The sequence below is a fragment of the Chlorocebus sabaeus genome, chromosome 7 (assembly GCF_047675955.1).
Source record: "Chlorocebus sabaeus isolate Y175 chromosome 7, mChlSab1.0.hap1, whole genome shotgun sequence".
Taxonomy (NCBI): Eukaryota; Metazoa; Chordata; class Mammalia; order Primates; family Cercopithecidae; genus Chlorocebus; species Chlorocebus sabaeus.
Genome location: NC_132910.1, coordinates 32694163 through 32721198, shown reverse-complemented (window position 1 = coordinate 32721198; position 27036 = coordinate 32694163). Strand labels below are relative to the sequence as shown.

General features: G+C 38.1%; 1 non-coding gene across 1 annotated transcript; it reads right to left on the bottom strand.

Moving 5' to 3' along the window:
- Window positions 1–16776: 16776 nt before the first annotated feature.
- Window positions 16777–16892, bottom strand: LOC119623916 (U5 spliceosomal RNA). Its single transcript, XR_005240018.2, has one exon. It is a non-coding gene; the product is annotated as a U5 spliceosomal RNA (small nuclear RNA).
- Window positions 16893–27036: the final 10144 nt, after the last annotated feature.

Below are 27036 nucleotides of genomic sequence, written 5' to 3'. Positions count from 1 at the left end.
CAGGCTCCTGAGTGGGAGACAAAGGCCAGGAATATGTGGCCCTGGCAGAAGGAGGAAGAGGTGCCAGTGCAAACATTGTGGCTAACATGCTGGTCCTCTCAGGGGCTTATGCAACCTGACATGTTCCAGGCAGGACACTGTGGCTGGCCAGGTGGCTGCATCCTCCAGACTTCTCACAGAGAACAAGCAGGCTGGGAACCCAGCATAAAGGTGGGCTGAAGTGGGCAATAGTGGTTGATTCCTGTCCCTCATCCTTTTACCTTTAAAATGCTCTGCTGCATTGGCGGAGAGATAACAGAGTGGGGTTGGTTGAGCAGGACTGTCTGGTGGAGAAGGACAGCCCCTGACCCCTGTTTTTGTTCTTTCTACTATTTTGGACTCTTCTTCTTAGCTCCTTCCTTTCTTGCTTCTTTTAGTCTTGCTTCTAAAATGATCAGACTCTTTGTTCTTTTCTGCTTTCAAGCATTTTTTCTTTATTCATCCCTTCTAACAGGTATTTATTGAGAACTTCCTGGATGCCACATACTGGGAACACACTGACAAACTGAGACCAGGGTTCTGCTGTAAGGAAACATTTTCTAGTGCAGAAAACAGACAGTAAACAAGTGAACAAATCTCTTTTAGTGAGATTTCTTTCCAAAAATTAAATTAAATCCAATATTCTTTATTAGTTGAGCAGTGCTAATAGCATAAGGGTTGCATGAGAGAGACTGGGGGAGAAATCTGGGCTTCCTGGCATCTGGAGCCTCACCAATCACTTGCTCAAATCTCAAGTGGTTGCAGTTTTTAAATAAGGTACAGAAGGTCACTTTTCCCTCATTAATAATGTAATGTGTGATGTGGAAGGGGGGACAGTTCTGGGAGTCTCTCTCAATAAACTCAGTCCGCTGCCACTTTGTTCACTCCATCCTGTAACCCCTCAGCCTGCTGCTGGTAACTTTGGTCCAGAGCCAAGGCAGTGGTTGAAGAGTAAGCAAAATTACTGGCAATTGGTACATAAAATTCTACCATGGTGGAAGAAATATAATTTTTATAACCAAGTATCTGTTCTTGCTAAAGACTCAAGTTATCCTTCCCTTCATTTAACTCTTATTCATTAACCACTTACGTATGATTGGTACTGGATGAACAAGGATAGACAAACATATATTCTGTCCTGTAACTTTCAGTATATATAGAACCAGAATTTCCAATCATTCAGAGGCTAGGCCACTCATGCAAACACATGAATGTAGTTGAGTCCTATTGCAAGCACGGTGGTAACTAACATTGGGCCTTAGTGTTAGGGTAGACAACAGAGAGTAATGAGGTCAATGGCAATCTAGGGAGTACTCTCCCAATCTAAAGGAGCCGATGGTAGTAACTCTAGCATATCATTGCTATGTAGGAATGAGGGCCCAGTGTTGCTTAATCTTTAGCTTTTGAAAGAAATAGGAAATCTACACTGTTATATAAAATATACTATTTAAAAAATGTACTCATTTAAATTTTTGTGAGGGACAAAGTGCAATTATTTTAATTAAATGCCTATATTAACAATATATTACATAATATAGATTTCTTAGGTATATTTATATAGATAACTCAGATTTTTGTTAGAATAACACCAAACATATCTATATATTGCACTCTGATTATGGTGTACACATATACATATGGACAGGTATAAAGATTTCTAGAAATTTTGATTTTATGTATCTTTAAATCTGTCTATATCAGATATCTATATCTATACAGTAAATTTGGCCAGTAAGCTTCTAGCTAGCATTCTCTATTCAGAGTAATAAAATTTAATATCATTATCTACTTTCATGAAAACATAGTCTATCTTTGACTTATTGACAGCTTGTATCAACTTAACGGGCTTAAATCCAAAGGCCAAAGCAAACTGTGGCAGAGCAAGGGAAGAATAGATAAACAGACACATTCATAAGAAGCCTGTGTGAAGTGTCTCTAGTGTAAAATATGCCATAAGGAGAAATACAATTCCACCTCGTTAGGTGTTATTTTGTCTGTGGGCTCTTCACAAATATGAATCTTAATACCACGGCTTTACCTTCCTTAAACAGAAATGGTCTAGGAAGAAAACAGGTTCTTGTTGGGGAAGAAAATGATACATACTTAGTAAGCTGGATAAATTTATGAACCAAAGAAATGTAACTGAAATAATTGGGACCTCCTCCCATGCCACCTACTGAGTGAATAATGACTACATAATTGTTTTTCACTCTAGGCAGAAGCATTATCATTAAAACTCATTAGTTGTCTTGCAATTTGCTTGCCTTCTGAAGAGAATTTATGTGAAAATAGTACCTGAAGGGTCATCTGGGCAGCACAGGGGCTGGCTTAGATACACGGTGGAACAATGGGAAAGAACATTAGGAAACACAAAGCCAGCACATGTGTTATCACTGGCAATTTAGAACATAGCCTTCCAAACAATAATCCCAAACACTGCCTAAAAGAGCAAAAGCAGCTGAGAGAAATAGCCCAGATGTTTTCCTCTGCTTGTAAAAGAAAATACCACACAATAAATTGGGAGAGATGACATTAAAGTAGTCCAGGGTCTTAACGGAGTGAAAGATATCCATACAGCTTTTGTGCATTTTCTGCTGTACCATGGCATGAGCTCCTCTGGATCTGGCCAGCTCATATTGGAAAGTACACATCTGGAAACAGTGTCACAAATGCTCCAAAAGCTAATTCTTTCATTGATAAGTAGTTGCTTCTTTAGGAAAAATGAAATAGCATAAGTTTCTCAGTTAGGCACATTATTTACCTCCAAGAAAAGTAAGGAGTTCCATGTATAATCTAAAATAACACAACAGAGAGCAATCAAAGCAGAGCTTTACTCTTTTGAGGGTAATGACAGTTAAAAGCATTTAGAAGCAGACTGGCCTAGGTTTATATGCCAGTTCTAGCATTTACTCAGCTTTGTGATGTTGAGCAGGTTAAAGAACCAGTTAGAACATCTGATACGTCAGAGTCCTTGGTCTGACTTGTTTCAGTGAAGCCAGAATGCTGATGTGAGATCCTCTGACATTTTATGGGTGTGTTCTGCTTATATCCTCTTAGATCTCTAACCATTTCCATGCACACCAGCTGGGTTTCCTATGGCCAATACTGCTCTTGGGCTGCTGGAATCCACTTTGCCTATTGAAATACCTAGGAATTACCTACCCCCTAGGAGCATCATTACAGATAACTTAAGAGGGTAGGAATATGAATATCCCAGCTCTGCTTCCCCTTAGCAGGATAACTTAGATATGTGTGTTTTATTCCTTTTCCTAGAACTTCCCAGTTGGATTAAACTCCAGTTGCCCACTGAAGATAGCTGGCTTAATAATGTGCCTGTATTGACTGCCTTATTTTCTCCATCTCATCTATCCCTTGATCTCCCAAATAAACTATGTGTATTCAGTTCTTATTTCAGGGTCTGCTTCTCAAGGGAACCCCACTAACATACACCCCTACTGAAATAATTCCCCCTCTGTAACGTTTATATGGAAAGGAAACACATCTCAAAAGTAAGGGGTACTGCAGATTAACATCAGCTGAAGCTTTTTCTTTTTAAATCAGAATGCAGCTGCTTACTGGATGCATATCATGATGACTTCAGAATTATTAACCCTTCACTTGCTGAGTGCCGTCCACATTCTCCTGTGCTCTGCTCTGTATGTAGTGTGGGAGGAATTCAAGTTCAGAATGAACTACTTGGCACTATCTCCTCCCCTCAAACGGAACATGGTGATTGTGGGCTATCACAAAACACTCTTTGCTAAAGTAATGTAGGGAAGATGAAACTTTTAGGTTAAATAGGAGGTTCTAAGATGATATGTAAATCAAATTTTGGTCTAAGAAAAATTTGAGATTATTTATGAAAACTACATTTCCAGCCTCAAGCCTCAGAAAAAGAGATTAATAGGTCTAAGGTAAAACCCAAGTATTTGCATTTTAAATAAGTGTATCAGTTTTAAAACCTGGTCCCCAAATTTGTTGATGCTCCTTGTATGGAGAGCTGGATTCTGTCTCCTCTCCTTGACTCTGGATAAAGTCACTGCTTAACCAAGAGCATACAGTAGAAGGGATGCTGTGCAGGTTTCTGGGCCTAGAATTTGAACAGTAGCTTCCACCTCTTGCCTCTTGGGATACTTATTGTTGGAACCAAGCCACAGTGCTATAAGGAAGCCAAGCAGCCATATGGTGAGGCCCTATGTAGGTTCCAGCCAACCAGCCAGCTCAAACCCAGCAACAAGCCCAAGACACATGAGTGAGAGAGTGGGCCTTCTGAGGATTCCAGCCCCTGGATATTAATCACCTTCAAGCAGCACCTGCTGAATCTGTGGAGCAGAGATAAGCCAAGCTTCCCAATCCCTTCCCAAATTGATGAATGAATGACTCTTGTTTTAAGCCACTGAGTTTTGGTCTGGTTTGTTAAACAGTAATGATAACCAGAATAACAATTTATTCAGGTAACTCTTAAGTTTATGGACCATGTACTTTGAAAAATACTCTTTCTGATAATCAAATGTCAGGAGATTATACAAAATGTATGGGGTAAAAACTATCAAAGCAAATAATGTGTTTTTTTCAAGATGGCTGACTTAGCGACATCAGATGCCAGTTCTACTCGGAAAGAAGATCAAAGTTACTGGTGAATGGACAAGTTTCAGATAGAAAACTGAGGGAAGAGAGCCAGAACCTGTCAGAGAGCGCAAAGGAAGAAGCTGGACTGCAGAAAAGGAAAGCAGCAAGAATATGGCAGAGATCAGCCCCTGCGGAACCTGGAGTCCTGCGGAAAGAGTAGGTGGGAGTGCTGCTCTGCTCCCCTCACTTCTCTGACCATCTGCTGACCACCAACTGTTGGGGAGCCCCTCTCCCCTGGTGACCCTCAGCAATGCTGTTAGTGGCAATTTGGGAACTTTCCAGGGACAGAGACCTGGGTGGCCAGTTTGTGCAGGTGTGCCCACACTCTCTCATACCTGAACTGAGACAGCAGGTGCCATACTGGTTGTGCACCCATAGTGGGCCACTGCCCTGGCCAGGGATTCTCTGCCATTGAGTCACCACACCACCATACCTAACAACCTGCTTGGACTTCGGCAAGCACAGGGGACAGTGGGTCCCCAGGAAGCTGCAGAATTCCTGGAAATCTAATGGTCCGCATGGGCCCCCCTAAGGGAGGGGGGAGTGCAGCCCACCAGGGCCTCCCTTGGGAAAAAGGAGACAGGGGTGTGATGGTAATCACTGAAGGGCACAGCACTGATGTCCGGAAATGGAAGTGGAGAGAAGGTCATCTCCTATCTACCGCCCCAGTCCCATCCTCTGTTGCAGACACAGCAGTGGCTCTTCTCACTGGGGGTGAGTGTGTGGACATGTGGAGAAAGTATTTTTTGTGCTTTTCATGCCAGCTCCACACCTCACTGAAATTGACCCTATGCCACTTGGATGCCAAAGGACTGGACCCAGCTACTCCTCCCTATGCAGAGTGGCAATGTCTTGGCAAAGAAGGACAGAAAAATTACGGAGCTGCCTACTCTGGACTGGGGGAAGGGGCAAAGCCTCTTCAGTTCATTTTGGTGGTAGCCATCAGAGGGGCATATCTGTTTCCTACAGCCACACTGTGGTCAGGAATCAAAGGTCACAGTCTTTATGAATTCAAGTTCAAAAGTCCTGCAACAGGGGTATGATAGGGAAGTGGGTTGCACTCCTGCCTGCTCTGGATGAGGAGTTGGTGAATCCCTCCTGCTCCTTTCTCCAAGACCTTAGTACACCTCAACACAGTCTTTTCCTACCCCACTACCCTGCATCAGAGAAGGTGTTTTCTTTTTTATTTATTAATTTACTTTTTATTACACTTTAAGTTCTAGGGTGCACGTGCACAACGTGCAGGTTTGTTACATATGTATACATGTGCCATGTTGGTGTGCTGCACCCATTAACTCATCATTTACATTAGGTATTTCTCCTAATCCTATTCCTCCCCCTTCCCCCCACCCCACGACAGACCCCAGTGTGTGGTGTTCCCCACCCTGTGTCCAAGTGTTCTCATTGTTCAGTTCCCACCTATGAGTGAGAATATGCGGTGTTTGGTTTTCTGTCCTTGCAATAGTTTGCTCAGAATGATGGTTTCCAGCTGCATCCATGTCCCTACAAAGGACATGAACTCATCTTTTTTTACGGCTGCATAGTATTCCATAGTGTATCTGTGCCACATTTTCTTAATCCAGTCTATCATTAATGGACATTTGGGTTGATTCCAAGTCTTCACTATTACGAATACTGCCTCAATAAACATACGTGTTCATGTGTCATTACAGCAGCATGATTTATAATCCTTTGGATATCTACCCAGTAATGAGATGGCTGGGTCAAATGGTATTTCCAGTTCTAGATCCTTGAGGAATTATCACACTGTTTTCCACAATGGTTGAACTAGTTTACAGTCCCACCAACAGTGTAAAAGTGTTCCTATTTCTCCACATCCTCTGCAACACCTGTTGTTTCCTGACTCTTTAATGATCGCCATTCTAACTGGTATGAGATGGTATCTCATTGTGGTTTTGATTTGCATTTCTCTGATGGCTGGTGATGATGAGCATTTTTTCATGTGTCTGTTGGCTGCAGAAATGTCTTCTTTTGAGAAGTGTGTGTTCATACCCTTTGCCCACTTTTTGATGGGTTGTTTGATTTTTTTCTTGTAAATTTGTTTAAGTTCTTTGTAGATTCTGGATATTAGCCCTTTGTCAGATGGGTAGATTGTAAAAATTTTCTCCCATTCTGTAGGTTGTCTGTTCACTCTGATGGTAGTTTCTTTTGCTGTGCAGAAGCTCTTTAGTTTAATAGATCCCATTTGCCAATTTTGGCTTTTGTTGCCATTGCTTTTGGTGTTTTAGTCATGAAGTCCTTGCCCATGTCTATGTCCTGAATGGTATTGCCTAGATTTTCTTCTAGGGTTTTGTGGTGTTCGGTCTAACATTTAAGTGTTCATGCTACCTGATTTCAAACTATACTACAAGGCTACAGTAACCAAAACAGCATGGTACTGGTACCAAAACAGAGATATAGACCAATGGAACAGAACAGAGCCCTCAGAAATAATACCACACATCTACAACCATCTGATCTTTGACAAACCTGACAAAAACAAGAAATGGGGAAAGGATTTCCTATTTAATAAATGGTGTTGGGAAAACTGGATAGCCACATGTAGAAAGCTGAAACTGGATCCTTTCCTTACACCTGATACAAAAATTAATTCAAGATGGATCAGCGAAGCTGTTTTCAATCTTCATCAGCCCCCCTGAGGATAAGCTGGTTTTTACTCTTAAGCACCACCAGTGTGGCTGCGGGCCATGGATATTGCTTCAGTTTAGTAAGCCTGAACTGCACTACCAAAGATCCTGCTGTCAGCAGGGCTTAGTGCTAGTCCAGAGATAAGCTTCTTGAGTCCTCTACACCCTCAGCCGTGCGGGAGATAGTGTGTAAGCTCATACAATATGTAACTTCAACAAACAGCATCTGAGAAAGCACACAGAAGCTATCCACAACCAAGGAACCCAAACAGAGCCTTAGGCCTCTGAAAGCACCCAGAAACAAAGCCAAATAATCATACACAACACACTCCACAGTCATACCCTCAAGGAAAAAAAAGAATAAAAAAATTTAGAAGTCTCATCCAAAAGATTGCAAATTCAAAAATAAGAAGGAGCAGCTCCCTCAGATGAGAAAGAATCAGTGCAAGAACTCTGACAATACAAAAAGCCAGAGTATTTCGACACCTAGGATTGCACTATCTCTCTAGCAATGGATGTTAATTAAATTGAAAAGTCTAGAATGACAAAGAATTCAAAATATGGATTTCAAAGTAACGGAATGAGATCCAAGAGAAAGTTGAAATTCAACACACACAAAAGAAACAGAAAAATGACTCAGGATATGAAAGATGAGATAGTTGTATTAAGAAAAAATGAAATAGACCATCTAGAATTGAAAAATTCACTACAGGAATTTCAAAATACAATTGAAGGCTTTAAACAATAGACTAGATAAAGACTAGAAGAAAGAATTTAAGAGCTTGAAGACCAGTCTTTTGTATTAACCCCATCAGACAAAAACAAAAACAAAAAGATTGAAAAAATGAACAAAGCTCTCAAGAAATAGGGGATTATGTAAAGTGACCAAACCTACACATTATCGGCATTTTTGAGAGAGAAGATGAAAATGTAAGAAACTTAGATTACATAATCAAAGGAATACTTCAGGAAAACGTCCCTGATCTTGCTAGACTGATCAACATTTAGATACGAGAAATTCAGAAAATACCTGCAAGATACTATAAAAGACAACCATTTCCAAGTTATAGTCCTCTGACTGTCCAAGATCAATGCAAAAGAAAAAATCTTAAAGGCTGATAAAGAAAAGGATCATATTACCTGTAAAGGAAATTCCATCAGACTGACAATAGAATTCTCAGCAGAAACTTTACAAACCAGAAGAGATTGGGGGCCTAATTTTAGCCTTTTTAAAGAAAAAAAATGCCAGCCAAGAATTTCATATCCTGCCACACTAAGCTTTATAAATGAAGGAGAAATAAAGTCCTTCTCCGGCAAACAAATGCTAAGGGAATTAATCACCACCATACTGGACCTACAAGAGATGCTCAAAGAAGTTCAAAACATGGAAACAAAAGAACTATACTTGGTATCATAAAAGCACACATAAGTTAAAAGCTTACAGATCCTATAAAGCAATTATACAATTCAGACTATGAAGAAACTAGGTAACAAAAATATGACAGGAACAAAACCTCACATATCAATATTAACCTTGAACATAAGTGGCCTAAATGCTTAAAAGACATAGAGTGGCAAGTGGGATAAAACAACAACAACAACAACAACAACAACAACAAGGTCCAACCTTTTGTTGCCTTCAAGAGACACATCTCCATGTGTAATAACACCCATGGTCTCAAAATAAAGGGATGGAGAAATATCTATCATGCAAACAAAGACAAAAAAGAGCAGAGGTTGCTATTCTTGTATCAGATAAAACATACTCTAAAGCAACAATGGTAAAAAGAACAAGGCCATTATATAATGACAAAGGGTTCAATTCAATGGGATTTTACTATCCTCAATATATATGCACCCAACATTGGAGCACCCAGATTCATAAAACAAACACTGCTAGACTTCAGAAAAGAGATAGACAGACATACAATAACAGTGGGAGATGTCAACACCCCACTGATAGCACTAGCTAGATCATCAAGGCAGAAAACTAACAAAGAAACTCTGTACTTAAATTGAACTCTTGAACGAATAGCCTAATAGACATATACAGAACACACCACCCAACAACCACAGCTTATACATTTTTTTTCTCATCTGTGTATGGGACATTCTCTAAAATTAACTACATGCTCAGTCATAAAGCAAGTCTCAATAAATTTAAAAAATCAAAATCATATCAAGCATTTTCTCAGACCACAGTAGAATACAATTAGAAATCAATAGAAAGAGAACTCTCAAAACTACACAAGTACTTGGAATTGCTCCTGAGTGACTTTTGGATAAACAACAAAATTAAGGCAGAAGTCAACAAAAATGAAACTAATGTGAATAGAGACGCAACATACCAAAACCACTGGGATACAGCAAAAGCCATACTAAAAAGGAAGTTTATAATGCTAAAGCCTATCTAAAAAAGATAGAAAAATCTCAAATTAACAACCTAATGTCACACCTAAAGGAACTAGAAAAATAAGAACAATCCAAACCCAAAGCTAGCAGAAGAAAAGAAATAAAAAAGGCCAGAGCAGAACCAAATGAAATTGAGACCGAAAAACCCACACAAAATGAAAAGTTGGTTTTTGAAAGAATAAACAAAATGAGTAGATCACCAGCTAGATTAATCAGAAAAAAGAGAGAAGATTCAAATAAGCATAATCAGAAATGACAAAGTATAATGAGGTGACATTAGGACTGATACCACAGAAATACAAAAAATCCTCAGAGACTGTTATGAACATCTCTATGCATACAAATTAGAAAATCTAGAGAAAATGGATAAGTTCCTGGAAATACACAACCTCCCAAGATTGAAGTAGAAAGAAATTGAAACCTAGAGCAGATCAATAACAAGTTATGGAATTGAATCAGTAATGAAAAAATCTGCCCACCGAAAAAACTACAAAAAGCCCTGCATCAGATGGATTTGCAGCCACATTCCACCAGATGTACAAAAAAGAGCTGGTACCAGTCTTACAGAAGCCATTCCAAAAAAAGCAAAGAGGAGGGCTTCCTTTCTAACTCATTCTACAAAACCAGTATCATACTGATACCAAAATCTGGCAAGGACACAACAACAAAAGAAAACTACAGGCCAATATTCCTGATGAATATAGATGCAAAAATCCTCAACAAAATACTAGCAAAACAAATTCAGCAGCACATCAAAGGGATAATTCATCACGATCAAGTGGGTTTTATTCCTGAGATGCAAGGATGGTTGAACAAATGCAAATCAATAAATGTGATTCACCATATAAACAGAATTAAAAACAAAAACCGTATGATCATCTCAATAGAGGCAGAAAAAGCACTTGTTAAAATCCAACATCCCTTCATGATAAAAATTTTCAACAAAATGAAATCATATCCTCTGCAGCAACATGAATGCAGCTGGAGGCCATTATCTTAAGCAAATTAATGCAGAAACAGAAAACCAAATACCACTTTTTCTCACTTATAAGTAAGACCTAAATATTGGGTACTCATGGACATAAAGATGGCAGCCATAGACACTGGGGACTACTTGGTGGCGGGGGGGAAGTGGGGAGGGGGCAACAGTCGAAAAACTAACTGTTGTTGTATTATGCTCAGTCCCTGGGTGACAGGATCATTCGTATCCCAAACCTCAGCATCATACAATACACCCAGGTAACAAACCTGCATATGTACCCCCTGAATTTACAATAAAAGTTGAAAAAAAGCTTCAGCAAACCAGGCCTTGAAGGAACAAACCTCAAAATAATAAGAGCTATGTATGACAGACTCATAGGCAACATCATCCTGAATGAGCAAAAGTTGAAAGCATCCCCCTAAGAACTGGAAAAAGACAGGGATGTCCACCGTTACCACTTCTATTCAACATAGTACTGAAAGTGCTAGCCAGAGCAATCAGGCACAAGAAAGAAATAAAAGACATCCAAATAGGAAAAGACGAAATCAAATTATCTGTCTTCACTGATGATATAATCCTCTACCTAGAAAACTATAAATATTCCTCCAAAAGACTCCCAGACCTGATAAATGACTTCAGGAAAGTTTCAGGATACAAAGTCAACACACAAAAATCAGTAACATTTCTATATACCAATAATGGTCAAGCTGAGAAACAAATCAGGAACTAATCCTATTTACAATAGCCACACACACACACACAAAATACCAAGCAATACATTTAACCAAGAAGGTGAAAGATCTCTATAAGGAGATCTACAAAACACTGATGAAAGAAATAATAGATGAACAAACTAATGGAGAAACATTCTGTGGTCATGGATCGAAAGAATCAATATCATTAAAATGACCATACTCTGCTAAGCCATCTATAGATTCAATGCTATTCCTATCAAATTACCAACATAATGTTTTACAGAATAAGAAAAAACATTTAAAATTCATATGAACCTAAAAGGAGCCCAACTAGTCAATGAAATCTTAAGCAAAAAGCACAAAGCCAAAGGCATTACATTATCCAACTTCAAACTATACTACAAGTCTATAGTAACCGAAACAGCATGGTGCTGGTATAAAAACAGACACATAGATCAATGAAACAGAATGGAGAACTCAGAAATAAAGCCACACATCTACAAACAACTGATCTTTGACGAAGTCAACAAAAATAAACTATGGGCAAAGAACATCCTATTCAGTAAATGGTGCTGGGAATACTGGCTAACCATATGCAGAAGAATGAAACTGGACCCTATCTCTTAGCATGTACAAGAATTAGCTCAAGATAGCTTAAGACTTAAATGGAAGACTGAAACTATAAAAATCCTAGAAAAAGCAGAGGAAAAACTCTTCTGGACATTGGCCTCCACAAAGAATTTATGACTTAAGATCTTAAAAGCAAATGCAACAAAAACAAAAACAGACAAATATGACTTAATTAATTATAAAGCTTCCACACAGTCAAAGAACTATCATAAACAATCTATAGAACTGCAGAAAATTTTTGCAATCTACCCACCTGACAAAGGTCTACTATCCAGCATTTAAATTTAAGCATTTAAAGAACTTCAATTTACGAGAAAAACACAACCCAATTAGAAAGTGGGCAAAGGACATGAACAGATACTTTTCAGAAGAAGACATACAGATGGCCACAAGCATATGACAAAATGCTCAACATCGCTGATTGTTAGAGAAATGCAAATCAAAATCACAATGAGTTACCATCACACAACAGTCAGAATGGTTACTATGTAAAAGCAAACAACAACAACAACAACAAACACATGCTGGCGAGGTTGCAGAGAAAAAGGAATGCTTGCTTATACATTGTTGTTGGGAGTGTAAATCAGTTCGACCATTGTGGAAGACAGTGGCAATTCCTCAAAGACCTAAAACAGAACTGCCATTTGACCCAGCAATCCCATCACTGGGAATATACCCAAAGGAATATAAATTGTTCTGTTATAAAGATGCATGCACATATATGTTCACTGCAGCACTATTCACAATAGCAAAGATATGGTATCAATCTTAATGCCCATCAATGGTAGACTAGAAAAGGAAAATGTGGTACGTATACAAAATGGAATAATATGGTACCATAAAAAAGAACAAGATTAAGATCATGTCCTTTGTAGGAACAGGGATGGAGCTGGAGGCCATTATCCTTAGCAAACTAATGCAGGAACAGAAAACCAAATATCGCATTGTATTAGTCCATTCTCATGCTGCTATAAAGAAATACCCGAGACTGGGTAATTTATAAAGAAAAGACGTTTAATTGACTCATAGTTCTGCGTGGTTTGGGAGGGCTCAGGAAACTTACAATCATGGCAGAAGGCACCTCTTCAAAGGGCAGCAAGAGAGAGAATGAGTGCAAGCAGCGGGAATGCCAGATGCTTATAAAGCCATCAGATCTCATGAGACTCATTCATTATCATGAGAACAGCCTAAGGGGGGAAACTGCCCCCGTGATCCAATTACATGCCCTTGGCATGTGGGGATTATTACAATTCAAAGTGAGATTTGGGTTGGGACACAGAGCCAAACCATATCACGTATGTTTTCACTTATAAGTGGGAGCTAAATGATGAGAACATGTGGACGCATAAAGGGGAACAACACACACTGGGGCCTATAGGAGGGTGGAGGGTTGGAGTAGTAAGAGTATCAGAAAAACTAACTAATTGGACTAGGCTTAATACTTCGCGACAAAATAATCTGTACAACAAACCTCCATGACACAAGTTTACCTATACAACAAACCTGCACATGTACCCTGGAACTTAAAGGTTAAATTAAAAACAAAGAGGAGATACATGCAGCCAACAAACATATGAAAAAATACTCAATGTCACTAATCATCAGAGAAATGCAAATTAAAACCACAGTGAGATATTATCTCACACCAATCAGAATGGCTATTATTAAAAAGTAAAAAAAAACAACAACAGATGATGGCAAGGTTGCAGAGAAAAGGGAAAGCTTATACACTGTTGGTAGGAATGTAAATTAGTTCCGTGTGGTAAACAGTCTGGAGATTTCTCAAAGAACTAAAAGCAGAACTACCATTCAGCCCAGCAATCCCTCTATTGGATATCTACCCGAAGGAAAAGGACCCATTTAATCAAAAAGACAGCTTGCACTTTTATGTTTATTGCAGCCCTATTCACAATAGCAAAGTCATGGAATCAACCTAAGCGTCAATCAAGAGTAGACTGGGTAAAGAAAATGTGGTGTTTAGTTTTTTAAAAAACGTGATGTTTAATGTTTAAAAGAAAATGTGGTATTAATATATACCATGGACTACCACACAACCATAAAAAAGAATGAAATCATGTCTTTTGCAGTAACATGGATGTAGGTGGAGACCATTATTTTAAGTGAAATAACTCAGAAACAGAAAATAAAATATCACGCGTTCTGCCTTAAAAGTGGGAGCTAAACAATGGGTACTCTTGGACATTAAGATGGCAACAATAGACACTGAGGACTCTAAAAGTGGGAGATTAAGAAGGGGGCGAGGTTAAAAGTCTACCTTTTGGGTGCTATGTTCACTACTTGGGTAATAGGTTCACTCGAAGTCCAAACCCCATCATTATGCAATATACTCGTGTAACAAACATGCGCATGTATCCCCTGAACCTATAATTTAAAAAAAAATAAGAAAAAGAGAAAATGATGTGATCAATGGTTATGTGCAGGGAAGAAAGTATTTTAATATGAGGTCTCAATCAATAATATGGAGAGCATGAACCTCAGTCTACACATTCAGATATATAGAAGAAATAACTTTTTAAATTTTGGTAAGGTAACATAATTTTTTTTCCCCTTATTCCATTTTTCTGCAATGCTGAGGCACTGGGAGTTTCTGATCTTGGCTACCATTTATTCACCCTGTGGTAACTACAGACATTTCCCTGGTCCTATGTCCACTGTGATCACTGCTTAGGGTTTCTAGTCCCTGACTACAAGAACAAGGCTCTTTGAAGTCCAGCTTTCTGAGCTGCTTCTGTCCCTGGTCAGCACAACAGGACAACATGCTGGTGCAGGGCAGTCCATGGGTTGCCCAAGGCCCAGTGGTCACACTTTGCAGCTGTTTCTACTCTGCATCATGCTGTCTTCTTCGTGCCCCAAATGGAAGAGTGAAGTGGGTAAATGAGTGAAGTGTACCAGTTGTAAGATAAAAGGTGCTGTCACTATTTAGCTCCATCTAATTGTTGCCATAAAGGAATTTGGGCTCAGGGTGCCAGATAGTCTGATGTTTAAAGAAAATCCTGAAGTGATCATTGTTATGTGGTATCTCCTGGTATTAACTGCATATAACAAAGACAAATTTTAAAAGTATATTAAGGTGAAATGAAACATATCTGTCGGCCAGCTTTACAGCCTGCCAGTTTGTAAGCTCTGACTTAGTTAATTTTATGTGTGTGTGGGTTGAGGGGGAGGGGATATAAAGAGCAAAGCAGAACAAAGAATAAAAAGAAATATTGGAACCAAAGCTTGATCCAGGAGTTTTTTAAAAATATTATCCCCGTGAAAAAGAGGGAATAAAGGATAATATAAAACTTAAAGAAAAAGACATTTTTCAATCTAGTTTCAAATGAGGGCAGTTTCTATGTGTCAAATAATCATCCAGTCAATAAATAGTGCCTTGCCTAGAGTTCAGAGCCCAGAGTCTGGGACGACCTAGGGTATTACAACTGAAAAGGAGATAGGAATGGAAAGAGAACTCAATAGGAGAGGGCTGTGAGACTCCAAGAAGTCAGTCTACAGAGATGTAAGCAAGCAGGCTTTCTTCTCTGATGACAATTTTGAATGTTAGGTTTATCTTCCGACTGAAAAGGAAAAGCAATTGAAATTCACAAGCATTTCTTTACTTACTTTGAATATGATACCATTCAGAGAGTAATCACGAACCCTCCCACTCAGACATAATCACCGTTCTCTGAGTTTAGCTCCTAAAATGTTAATTAAAACAATATGTTAAACTTAGGGTCTAAAAAATGAGCAAGGGACAGAGGAATGCAAGGCTTGCTAGATGAATGTAGGTCACTGGGGAGCCAATGAGGAAGAAGATTTCTACACAGCTGTCCCTTGTGCTGTCAGTCAGCCTTCTAGAGCAATGCCATAGCTTTACTGGGAAAGGGCCAGATTCAAGATCATATATACTTTAGGAGATAGGCCAGGGAGCTGGTCTAAAGTTCTGCATACGATGAGATCTACCTTTCCTTTTGGATGGCATGCAAGAGGGCATTTGGGGAATGCACAAGAGTAAAGAAGTATTTATAGTTAAAGCTCTTGTTGAAGGCGAGAAAAACAAAACAAAGCCCAAAACCAACTCTAACAGATCTAAAACAAGAGTAGAAACATTTGCTCACATAATAGAACAGTCAAGGATAGGATTGTTGTAGCTCTCTCCAGGGTCTCAAATGATCTTATCAGGACTTAGTTACTCTTCTCTCTTGACCCTAACTAGACACTTGCCCAGAAGTTCCAGGTTAACACTGAAGTTTCAGGTTCAAGTTCAATGGAAAAGAGAGCATCACATCCCAGTGGTTCAAAACTAAGCTCCAAAATTAACTCTGATTGCACCAAAACAAACTGCATGCCAACACTTGATTCAATCCTTTGACTAAGGGAATATTAGCACTTTGACTGGCTGGGACTAGGTCAGGCCAAATAATTCAACATTGGAGATTCTGCATTTTTTTTTTTTTAAGTCCCACCAGTTCTTTTTCTCTTTATACTTTAGTTTGAGTCCTTTGCATTGATCTATCTTTCAGTTAATGGAAATTGTGTCCTATTGACTGTTTAAACCAATCTGTTGCATTCTTACTTTCATATATTACATTTTAAAATTTTAGAATGTCCATTTGATTCTTTTGTTATAGATCCACCCCAGACATGTACGAGCATGTTTAAAGAAGCATTCTTCAAAATAGATAAAACTAGAACCTAAATACTTTTTAAAAATTATGTTAATAATCTTAATTATTCTTATATATATAAAATAATATATAGAGACCCTTGCCAAAATAAGGCCTCAAAAATGGATTTAAGACTTAGAATTGTTCCTCTCCATGAAAATCATTAGTAAAAGGAGAAACATTTATATGATCTGTAAAGAAACTGGAAAATCAAAATAATTTCTATAAAAAGTAGAATAGATAAATTATCTGTTATATTCATAGAATGAGATACCACATCGTAATGAAAATGAATGAACTATAACTACATCCAATATCATGGATGAAAGTTAAAAACTTAAGACAAAGCAGGCAAGTTATTCACCCTGTGACAACTGCTGACATTTTCTTGGTCCTATGTCCACTAACGGGTCATTGCTTAGGATTTCTAATCCCTGACTGCAAGAACAAGGCTCTTTGAAGTCCAGCATTCTGAGCTGCTTCTGTTCCTGGTCAGGACAACAGGACAACATGCTGGTGCAGGGCAGTCCATGGGCTTCCCAAGGCCCAGTGGTCATACTTTGCAGCTGTTTCTACTCTGCATCATGCTGTCTTCTTCGGGCTCCAAGTGAGTGAAGTGGAATCACAAAATAATGTGTGATTACATTTATGCAAAGCTCAGAAACAGACTAAAATAGCTAGGGACCTATATTAAGGTAGCAAAAATATAAATAAAAGCAAGGAAACATGAACAAAGCCAGCATATATACTTTTGGATAGATACAGTATATTTTGCAATAAAGAAAGCATACAATAAAGGAAAGAGGTAATCATGGGTTTTGGCAAAACCATGAGAACATAAGCAGTTTACTTCTGCCTTTTACCTCTATAGTATCTTCTGCTGCCTCCTTTCAACACTATCACAAACTTTCCACAGTGATGCTCTCTCTTTGTGGCCTGAACTCTCCACTCCTGTCCTAGACAAGTGGTAAGTAATGGTTTCTCCTGCAGCCCTCTGTCACTGGACAGAAAAGTCAGTGTGTACTCTAGAAAGAGTTATTCACATGTCTCTATAATCAGTATGATTGATAGGTTCCAGGAGCAAATATGAGATAAACCATAGCTGCAAGGAAGCTGGAAATAAGACAAATGAGATTGTGCCCTGGGAGTCACACTATAAAATCAGATAATGAATTTAAACAGATTTGTAAATTCCTGCTAAATAATAGGTAAGATTCTTTTAGTATTTGCTAAGGCTAATTTGTGAAAATTATTACATACATAATCCTTACAACAATTTTGCAAATTAAATGAGGTTATTTTCTTAATATTGCAATGGAGGAAACTGATTTTTGGACACTTTCAATGAAGTCCTCAGGGTCACATGGCCAGAAAGTGGCAGAACTGAGATCGTCTAGCTCTCAAGCCCTTGTTCTGAACTCTCACATTATAATATCCTTACAAAGAAGGTGCAGTGGCTCCCAGGCCTGAGCAAGACTGGAGAATTTCATCATCCATGATATAATTTAGCAACAGAAGTGTGGCCAATCAGAGTGACTTGGGAGGCCCAATCTGGGCATATTTCAGGAAGAGAAGGTCCTGCCAATCAACATTTCTCATGATCCTTTAGGGTTAAGGATATTTCTACAGGGAGCGTGGATAGATCAGGCTTTGTTAGCCTCATGATACTAGACATTTTAATTATGCAGATAATCTCTTGTCCTCTGAATTCTTGTTTAGCAAGCAGCTTTCTGATTATAAATTGACTTTCCAAGAAAAACACATTAGAATTTGGAGTCTGTGTCAATGTGAATATTCTGGTGTGTGTGAGAGCTTTTATTTATCATTGTCTACAAATATATTGGCATTCTTATTTGCACAAAAGTTTTGTGAGCTATGTAAATGTGAATTTTCTCATTAGAGGTTGGATTTTGAAAGCTGGATCTACAAAAATCTGATTTCTGAGTCTAGAAGTCTGAAGACTGGTCTCTGAACATTGGCAAATTCATTAAAGTAAAGTTATTATGTAAAACCTTTTGAACAATAAGCCACTGACCCTTTTGTATTCAGAATTTAAATCTGGCGTGGGGTTTAGCTTTTCTACTTAACTCCCGTAAGTGTATCAGTTCACTTTATCTGGTGACTGTCACACTATAAGGCAGAATAAACCATGAAGTCATTAAATTTCAGTAAAGTGATAGGTAGGGAGAGGTTCAGAGGAGTGCTGTAGACTGAATTGTTTTCCACCCCAAATTCCCATGTTAAAGCTCTAACCTCGGCTGGGCACGGTGGCTCACGCCTGTAATCCCAGCACTTTGGAAGGCAGAGTTGGGCGGATCACGAGGTCAGGAGATTGAGATCATCCTGGCTAACATGGTGAAACCCCATCTCTACTAAAAATACAAAAAATTAGCTGGGCGTGGTGGCAGGCGCCTGTAGTCTCAGCTACTGGGGAAGCTGAGGCAGAAGAATGGCGTGAACCCGGGAGGCGGAGCTTGCAGTGAGCCGAGATGGTGTCACTGCACTCCAGCCTGGGCGACAGAGCGAGACTCCGTCTCAAAAAAACTAAAAACAACAACAACAACAAAAAGCTCTAACCTCCAACATGATGATATTTGGAGGTGGAACCTTTTGGGAGGTAATAGGTTATGAAGAAATCATGAGGGTGGGGTCCTCTTGATGACATTAGTGCCCTTATAAGAAGAGACGTCAGAGAGAGCTTGCTTCCATTCTCTATGTGTGCACAAAGAGGTCACGAGACCACACAGTGAGACGGTTGATATAGATAAGCAAGGACATCTATAACGCCCTCACTAGAACTTGACCATACTGACACCCTGATCGTGGGTTTCTAGCTTCAACAACTATGAGAAAATAAATTTCTGTGGTTTAAGCCACCCAGGCTATAATATTTTGTTATGGCAGCCTTAGCAGACTAATCCAAGGGGTCAATGGAAAATAAGGAGGCAATTTTCCTTTGAGTGACTGAGATGCTATGGCAGGGGTAGGACAGGCTCAATAGACCTGAAAGGCCAGCCCAGGAACATAAAGAACCCAGAGAACATCATCTTAAAAAGAAGAAATTTGAAAAACTCCCTTTGCTTCATTTAGGACTGTCTTATATTTGGTATTCTGCACCAGGCCTCTCCTCTTAGATTTTTCTGTTTTCTGCATCTGTTTTATTCAGTGGAAGAGTTGCACTAGTGTCATCAACACTCAGAGCACTTTTAGAAAGTAAAAAATTTGACTCACTAAAAATGCTTCATTACATAGTATTCCTTTCACAGACCATTCTTTCCTTTCTGGAAAAGAATCAGGTTATAAAACCCAGGGAATGCAGTTAGCAGGACTTTTAAATGGTGTTTGATTTTTTAAAAGCCTAAGCATCCGACCATGGTTTTTCCAAGTCAAACAGCAGTTTTAAAACTAAGAAGCTTTGAAGTCAGAGGCCTGTAACGCTGTGAGCTACTCTCTTTCTCCTGCTCTCTCTCCTGAAATAGTAGGTGAGATCAGATGAGAAAATTCATACAGATACTGTTTGTGTTTCTCGACATAGAAGGTCATTTCTTAAGCGTCTGCCCTATAAACCTTACTTGGGTTCTATAATGCACTGAGACACTTTTTTGAAATATATAAGAAAAAAATTCAGTGGGCTGAGGAAAACTTATGTAACCACACTGTTATTACTTTTAAACATGAAAAATGTCATTTTCCCTTTACTTTTCAAATAATGAACAGAAAGACCCAGGCTTTCTGAAGGTTACCTAGCAAGCCAAGACCAACACTGATTTTAAAGTCACAAAGATAGAGGCCTCTTTAAAGAATGCAAAGTCCCCAATAATAACAGCTATCTTTCATGTTGTACCTATAACATACCAATTACTTTACTTGCTATCTTACTTTATTTTTCACTGTTGCAGAATACCCTTAATGAGATATTTGTAATGGATACATAAAGTGAAGTTCAGAGTGGTTAAGTAACTGGACCAAGACACATTACTCATTAAGAGGCTGTGTCAGAATATAAAACTAACTCTCTGACTCTGAAATCCACCTTCTCCACTATGCCATGTGAGATGCATAATAATACCTATATTTCTGGACACACTCAGTAAATCTGTTAATAACTACATTTTAATTTTAGAATAGTAGAGAACTTTCAGTGAGACTAAGAATGATCCAATGACTTGAATGTTTTTTATAACCATAGACATTTTTTTTTTTTTCTAAGCAAAGCTGATTTTTTAAAATGGTAGTACATGGTTGCCAGGAAGACAGAACAGCTAGAGACATTGAGGACTGTGTTTTACCAGAAGGTTCTAATCATGCCATGGTAACCAAACATTAAGGTACTGACCTGCATAACTAATAGTGATCATAATAATGCACACTTATAGAGTACTTTTCAGGTTGGAGATAAGTTGTTTGGAAGAAGACAACTGAATCAGAAAAGAAGCCACACCATATAGTGAGATTAGCTTTCTCTGGGAAATGCCTGGATCAAAGTTTCTATAGAGACTGTGAGGAATTCTATGTTACAAATTGCCACCAGGAAAGCAGTCTACCGCAAAATGCAATAAATACAAAAGGAGTTGGAAATTGGGAATTGGTTTGTTATAACAATGTGTGAAATGAAGAGTGCTGAAGTGGAGGTAGTTAAAAATAATCAGAGTGGGAGGAGTATCACCTGGAGAAATAGAGGTATAAGGGTGGATTTGTGAGCAGTCTACTGCATTAAAGAAAGAAGGGCGTTTGGTCTGTTTGACAGATCTATCGCCACAGGCGAGGAAAGTGGTCCATTAGTTTGCTTTATCTTCATAATGCTCCCAGGATAATCCGACTCCTTGGGCCTGTTTTTACACTCTCTAAGCAACCTTCTGATGGTAACTGGGTTTCCCAAATAGATTTCTTTCCTTGGAAGGAAATGAGTAGACAGACTGGCATGATTCGATCTGCTTGGCAGTGTGATCTCTCACTGTAGATTAAGATTTTGGCTCGGGTGATGGGTGCACCAAAATCCCACAAATCACCACTAAAGGATTTAATCATGCTTTGGGAGGCCGAGACGGGCGGATCACGAAGTCAGGAGATGGAGTCCATCCTGGCTAACCCAGTGAAACCCCGTCTCGACTAAAAAAATACAAAAAACTAGCTGGGCATGGTGGCGGGCGCCTGTAGTCCCAGCTACTCGGGAGGCTGAGGCAGGAGAATGGCGTAAACCCGGGAGGCGGAGCTTGCAGTGAGCTGAGATCCCGCCACTGCACTACAGCCTGGGCGACAGAGCAAGACTCCGTCTCAAAAAAAAAAAAAAAAAAAAAAAAAAAAAAAAAAAAAAAGAATTTAATTGTGTAAGCAAATATCACCTGTACCCCAATAACTTATGGAAAAAAATATTTTGGCTCCTGTATTTGGTATAATTGAGTGATTTGAGTCGGGTCTCTTTGGGCCTGACTTCTCAAGGCCTTGAGTCTGTAGAACTGACAATAGCAACCACTTACATTTGTATAGTAGTTTATAGTTGATAAGCCTTCTGACCGATGCATTATCAGTTAGTCACAATGTGTCTGTGAGTTAGTTATTATGATCTCTGTCTAATAAGACTTGAAAAAGTTAAGTGAATTTCTCAAGGTCATCTAGTAAGAGGAATACAAGACACAAAACCTAGTGCTTCTGAGGCTACATTCAGAGCTTCTGCACTACCAGGGACAGGTGAGTACACAAATGTGTAAGAACTCATGACATTGAGTTTGCAACAAATTGCAGGCTTACCAATATCTTGCTACAAGAGATATTGTAGCAATATCCTTTATCTGTTTCTAGAAAAAGGAGGTATTTTTTTAAGCTTATTTAACTGTCACCTCCAATTTCCCCATTCTCCATCCAGCCATAGGAAACCCACTAACCAGAAACCTACTTTCTGACTCTATAGATTTGCCTATTTTTGACATTCCACATAAATGGAATCGTACAATGTGTGGTCCTTTGTGTCTGGCTTCTTTCACTTAGTATAATGTTTTCAAGGTTCATCCAAGTTGCAGCATGTATCAGTGTTTTAATCCTTTTTTATTGTCAAATAATATTCCATTGTGTGGATCTACCACAGTTGGTTATCCAGTCATCAACTGGTGGGCACTTTGGTTGTTTCCACTTTTTGACTATTGTGAATAGTAGTGCTATAAACCTTCATGTACAAGTTGTCTTGTGAACCTGTGTTTTCATTTATTTGGGGTATATAACTAATATATAGTTATTGCTGTATATTAGTTATATAGAGTGGAATTGCTGGATTGTATAACTCCATATATTTAACCATTTGAGAACTGCCATGTTGTTTTCCAAAGTGGCTATTCATATTGTATTCCTACCAACAGTATATGAGAGCTCCAATTTTCCATAGGCTTACCAATACATGTTATTATCTGACTTTTTGATTATAGCTATCCTAGTGGGTATGAAGTGGTATCTCATTATGATTTTGATTTATATTTCCCTGATGGCTAATGATGCTGAACATCTTTTTATATGCTTACTGGTCCTTTGTATATCTTCTTTGGGGAAATGTGTATCCAAATCCTTTGTCCATTTTCAAAGGGGGTTGTTTGTCTTTTTATTATTGAGTTGTACCAGTTCTTTGTATATTCTGGATATGAGTCCCTTATCAAATACATAATTTGAAAAAACCTTAGTCTCATTTTATAGGTTGTCTTTCACTCTCTTGACTGTGTCCTTTGTTTTACAATAGTTTTTAATTTTGATGATAACCACCAATGTATCTATATTTTTCTTTTATTATTGTGCTTTTGGTGTAAGGAGGGATATTTTTGGATAAGGAAAAAAGTTGATTACATGTTTAAATGGCATTATTGCTTCAAGGTAGAGTATAAAAGAAAGCACAGTTTCTGAGGATAAGTGTCTGCTTTTATAGAATTTGCATTGTGATGAAAGAGAAAGTAAAGAAAGAAAAAAAGGTAGAGCACAATAAGGAAAGGACAGAAAAAGGGTTAAGAGTAAATATTAAAACAAATTTCAACCATACCTTACTACTAGCAATGTTTATTATTGTCCCATTTCTTTGTAGAACAAACATCGCATCAGCAAAGTAAATCTATCAAATATTTACAGTTGGATTTTTCCACATTTTTCTAGGCATGGAAACAACTATGACTATATTGTACATTTTTCTTTAAAACAAGTATAGGTCAGATGAGTTGTCCAAATATGTTTGTATATGATTTAGTGATTGATTTGAAATTATTTTATGTATATATCATTACTAAAATAGCACCTTGGTTTATGTAGAGGTCTTAAAACTTCTTCTGAACATTATGTAGTCTCTTTTTACAAAACAAGATATATGTACCTTCCACCCTTTACACAATTAGATTTCTTTCCTCATCTGTTGACAGGTATTTCATGAGTCACATCTGTAATATCCAGTAATTTGCTGCAAGAAATAGTGCTGATTTCATTAGAAAATAATTTGTCTTTCAAAACACTTCTTCAATACTCTAAACAATTTCTAATAATATAACTTAATAATATATAATCAAGGAAAATGCTAGGTACAGCAAAGGAAAAATAAACAAATTCAGCTCGATGTTAAATGAAGAAGGCACTTTCCCTGAGATTATCCTCAACTCAAGTGAAGGAATGGATAAACAATTTTAATCCATGAATTTTTGTATGTATATGTGTGTGTAATTGTGATGTTTATGGTTGCTCTGTACCTAGGTTTATACCTAGGTTTAGTTTTATTTACTCATCAAAATTAAATTCTGAAGTGTTGATGGGGCACATATTCTAGGAGTACTAGGATGGTTACAGAATTCAAACGACAAGGCTCAAGCTCTTAATCAAAGTTGTAACTAAACTGTTATTTTTTTGGGGAAATATCTATCAAACCATTTAAACCTAAGCATGCAAACACTATATTTAAGATGGCAATATAGGCATAAACCAAACTGGAGTTATGATTTCTGACCTCCCTGTTTCTTTTCTTTTTTGAGACAGAGTCTTGCTCTGTCACCTAGGCTGGAGTTCAATGGCGCAATCTTGGGTCACTGCAAGCTCCGCCTCCTGGGTTCAAGTGATTCTCCTGCCTCAGCCTCCTGAGTAACTGGGATTACAGACACACACCACCATGTCCAGCCAATTTTTGTATTTTTAGAAGAGGTGGGGTTTCATTATGTTGTTCAGGCTGATCTCGAATCCCTGACCTCAGGTGATCCACCTGCCTTGGCCTACCAAAGTACTGGGATTACAGGCATTGAGCCACCATGCCCAGCCCTCCCTGTTTATTTTCAATTTTTTTCTTTCAACTAATTCCAACCTTTTTTCTATGCACACTTTTTTACTAGAAAGTTCTTCTGTGGCTGATGCTGCTTGTCTAATATGAAATCCAAATCTTCCTAGGTTTTGGGCCAGTTTCCCAGAATGTGGGATATTTTTGTAACAAAGTGACTAGAAGTTTTTTTCCCTCTTACATCTAATTGATTTGTTTTTCTAAAATTTAACTCTTTCAGTTGCCAGAAACACACACACACACACACACACACACACACACACACACAATTTGAGCTCTTATTTCTTCTGTTTAGTTTAGTTTCTTCTGTTTCTTGTTTTTCAGCCATTTCATTTTGCTTCCGAAAAGCAGGAGCAAATGCTCATAATGCACAGGGTGCTCATGCTCTCAAAAGAATCCTGGAGGCAAAGCAGGTGGCCTGATGCAAGCAAGTCAGAGCTCTCTTAACTGAACTCCGCTTTGCTTACTTGCTCCAGTTAAAAACAAACAAACAAACAAAAAAAAAACCCACAGAAATGTCCCTTGGATGTTGGACGATTACTGCCCTTGTGCCACTTTCTAGTTCACTCCCTCACTTCTTCCACCATTGAGGCGTATGCTCCCCAATAGTCTACTGTTTTGAAACTTAGCCTGTTCATGCCATTAGAACTCATTATTATAACTATGTAATTTAATAGAATACCGGGGAAACCAAAGAAGAAATGATTACAAAAAGAAAAGGGTTTTGTTTTTATAAAAATAAAATTAAGTGTTTTGGAAAGAGTTTAAATTTTACTTCATATTAGTATGGAAAATGAACCAATAAGTTTGAGAAAAGGCAACAAAAGTAGAGCTATTTAACTAAGTCTGCATTTAAAAATGGCCTAGTTGCATTTACTCATAAATGTGTATTATCTTATCCTACAAACATTTACTGAGCATTTACTATGTATAATAAATAGCTGAGTAGGTAGGAATATAAAAAAAAGTAAATCACAGATGTTAAGATAATAAAGTCTAGAGGGGAAAGAAGTTGTGTGAACATGCATATTGCAAGAAAATGTCATGGCTATATTAAAGGAGGGTTTTTTAAAGCCTGGAAATGTTTAAACAAACATGTGTTATTGGCTCCCAAGGGACATTTAAAAATAATGATTTGTCTCCTCTGATGATATGCAATGTTTTATCAATATAAAACATTTGAAAAATGGAGAAAAATGTAAGGAAGAAAATAAAAACCATATCCAATTCGACTACCCAGAGAATTACTATAATTTTTTTGGTGGATTTTCTCTCAATCTTCTTTTTCTTGTTCTTTAAACATTATATATGTGTTTATGTGTGTGTGTGTGTGCATGTGTGTGTAACATGCTATATAAATTATATCATTTTTATTGTATTATATTATTTAACACTAAAATTATATAATAATATACATTATAAGTACTCATACACAAAGCATTTTCTTTTTACAATATTGGCATAGTTTTGTCTCCCTTTAATAGATTTTAAAACGTATTAATGACAACATAGCATTTAAGCACAATTTTTAAATTATTAAATATCTATATTGAGAACAATTACATAAATAAACAATATTAGACTTAAAGGTGTCAGCCCAGGAGAAATTTCTTTTTAATTTTAATTTTAATTTTAAGTTTCGGGTACATGTACAGGATGTGCAGCTTTGTTACATACGTAAATATGTGCCATGGTGGTTTGCTGCACCTATCAAGCCATTGCCTAAGCCCAGCATGCATTAACTATCTTTCCTCATGCTCTTCCTCCCCCTACCCCACCTCCTGACAGGTCACAGTGTGTATTGTTCCCCTGTCTATGTCCATATGTTCTCATTGTTCAGCTTCCACTTGTAAGTGAGAACATGTGATGTTTGGTTTTCTGTTTCTGCATTAGTTTTCTGAGGATAATAGCTTCCAGCACCATCCATGTCCCTGCAAAAAACATGATCTTGTTCCTTTTGATGGCTGCATAGTATTCCATGGTATATATGTATCACATTTTCTTCATTCAGTCTATCACTGATGAGCATTTTAGTTGATTCCATGTCCTTGCTATTGTGAATAGTGCTGCAATG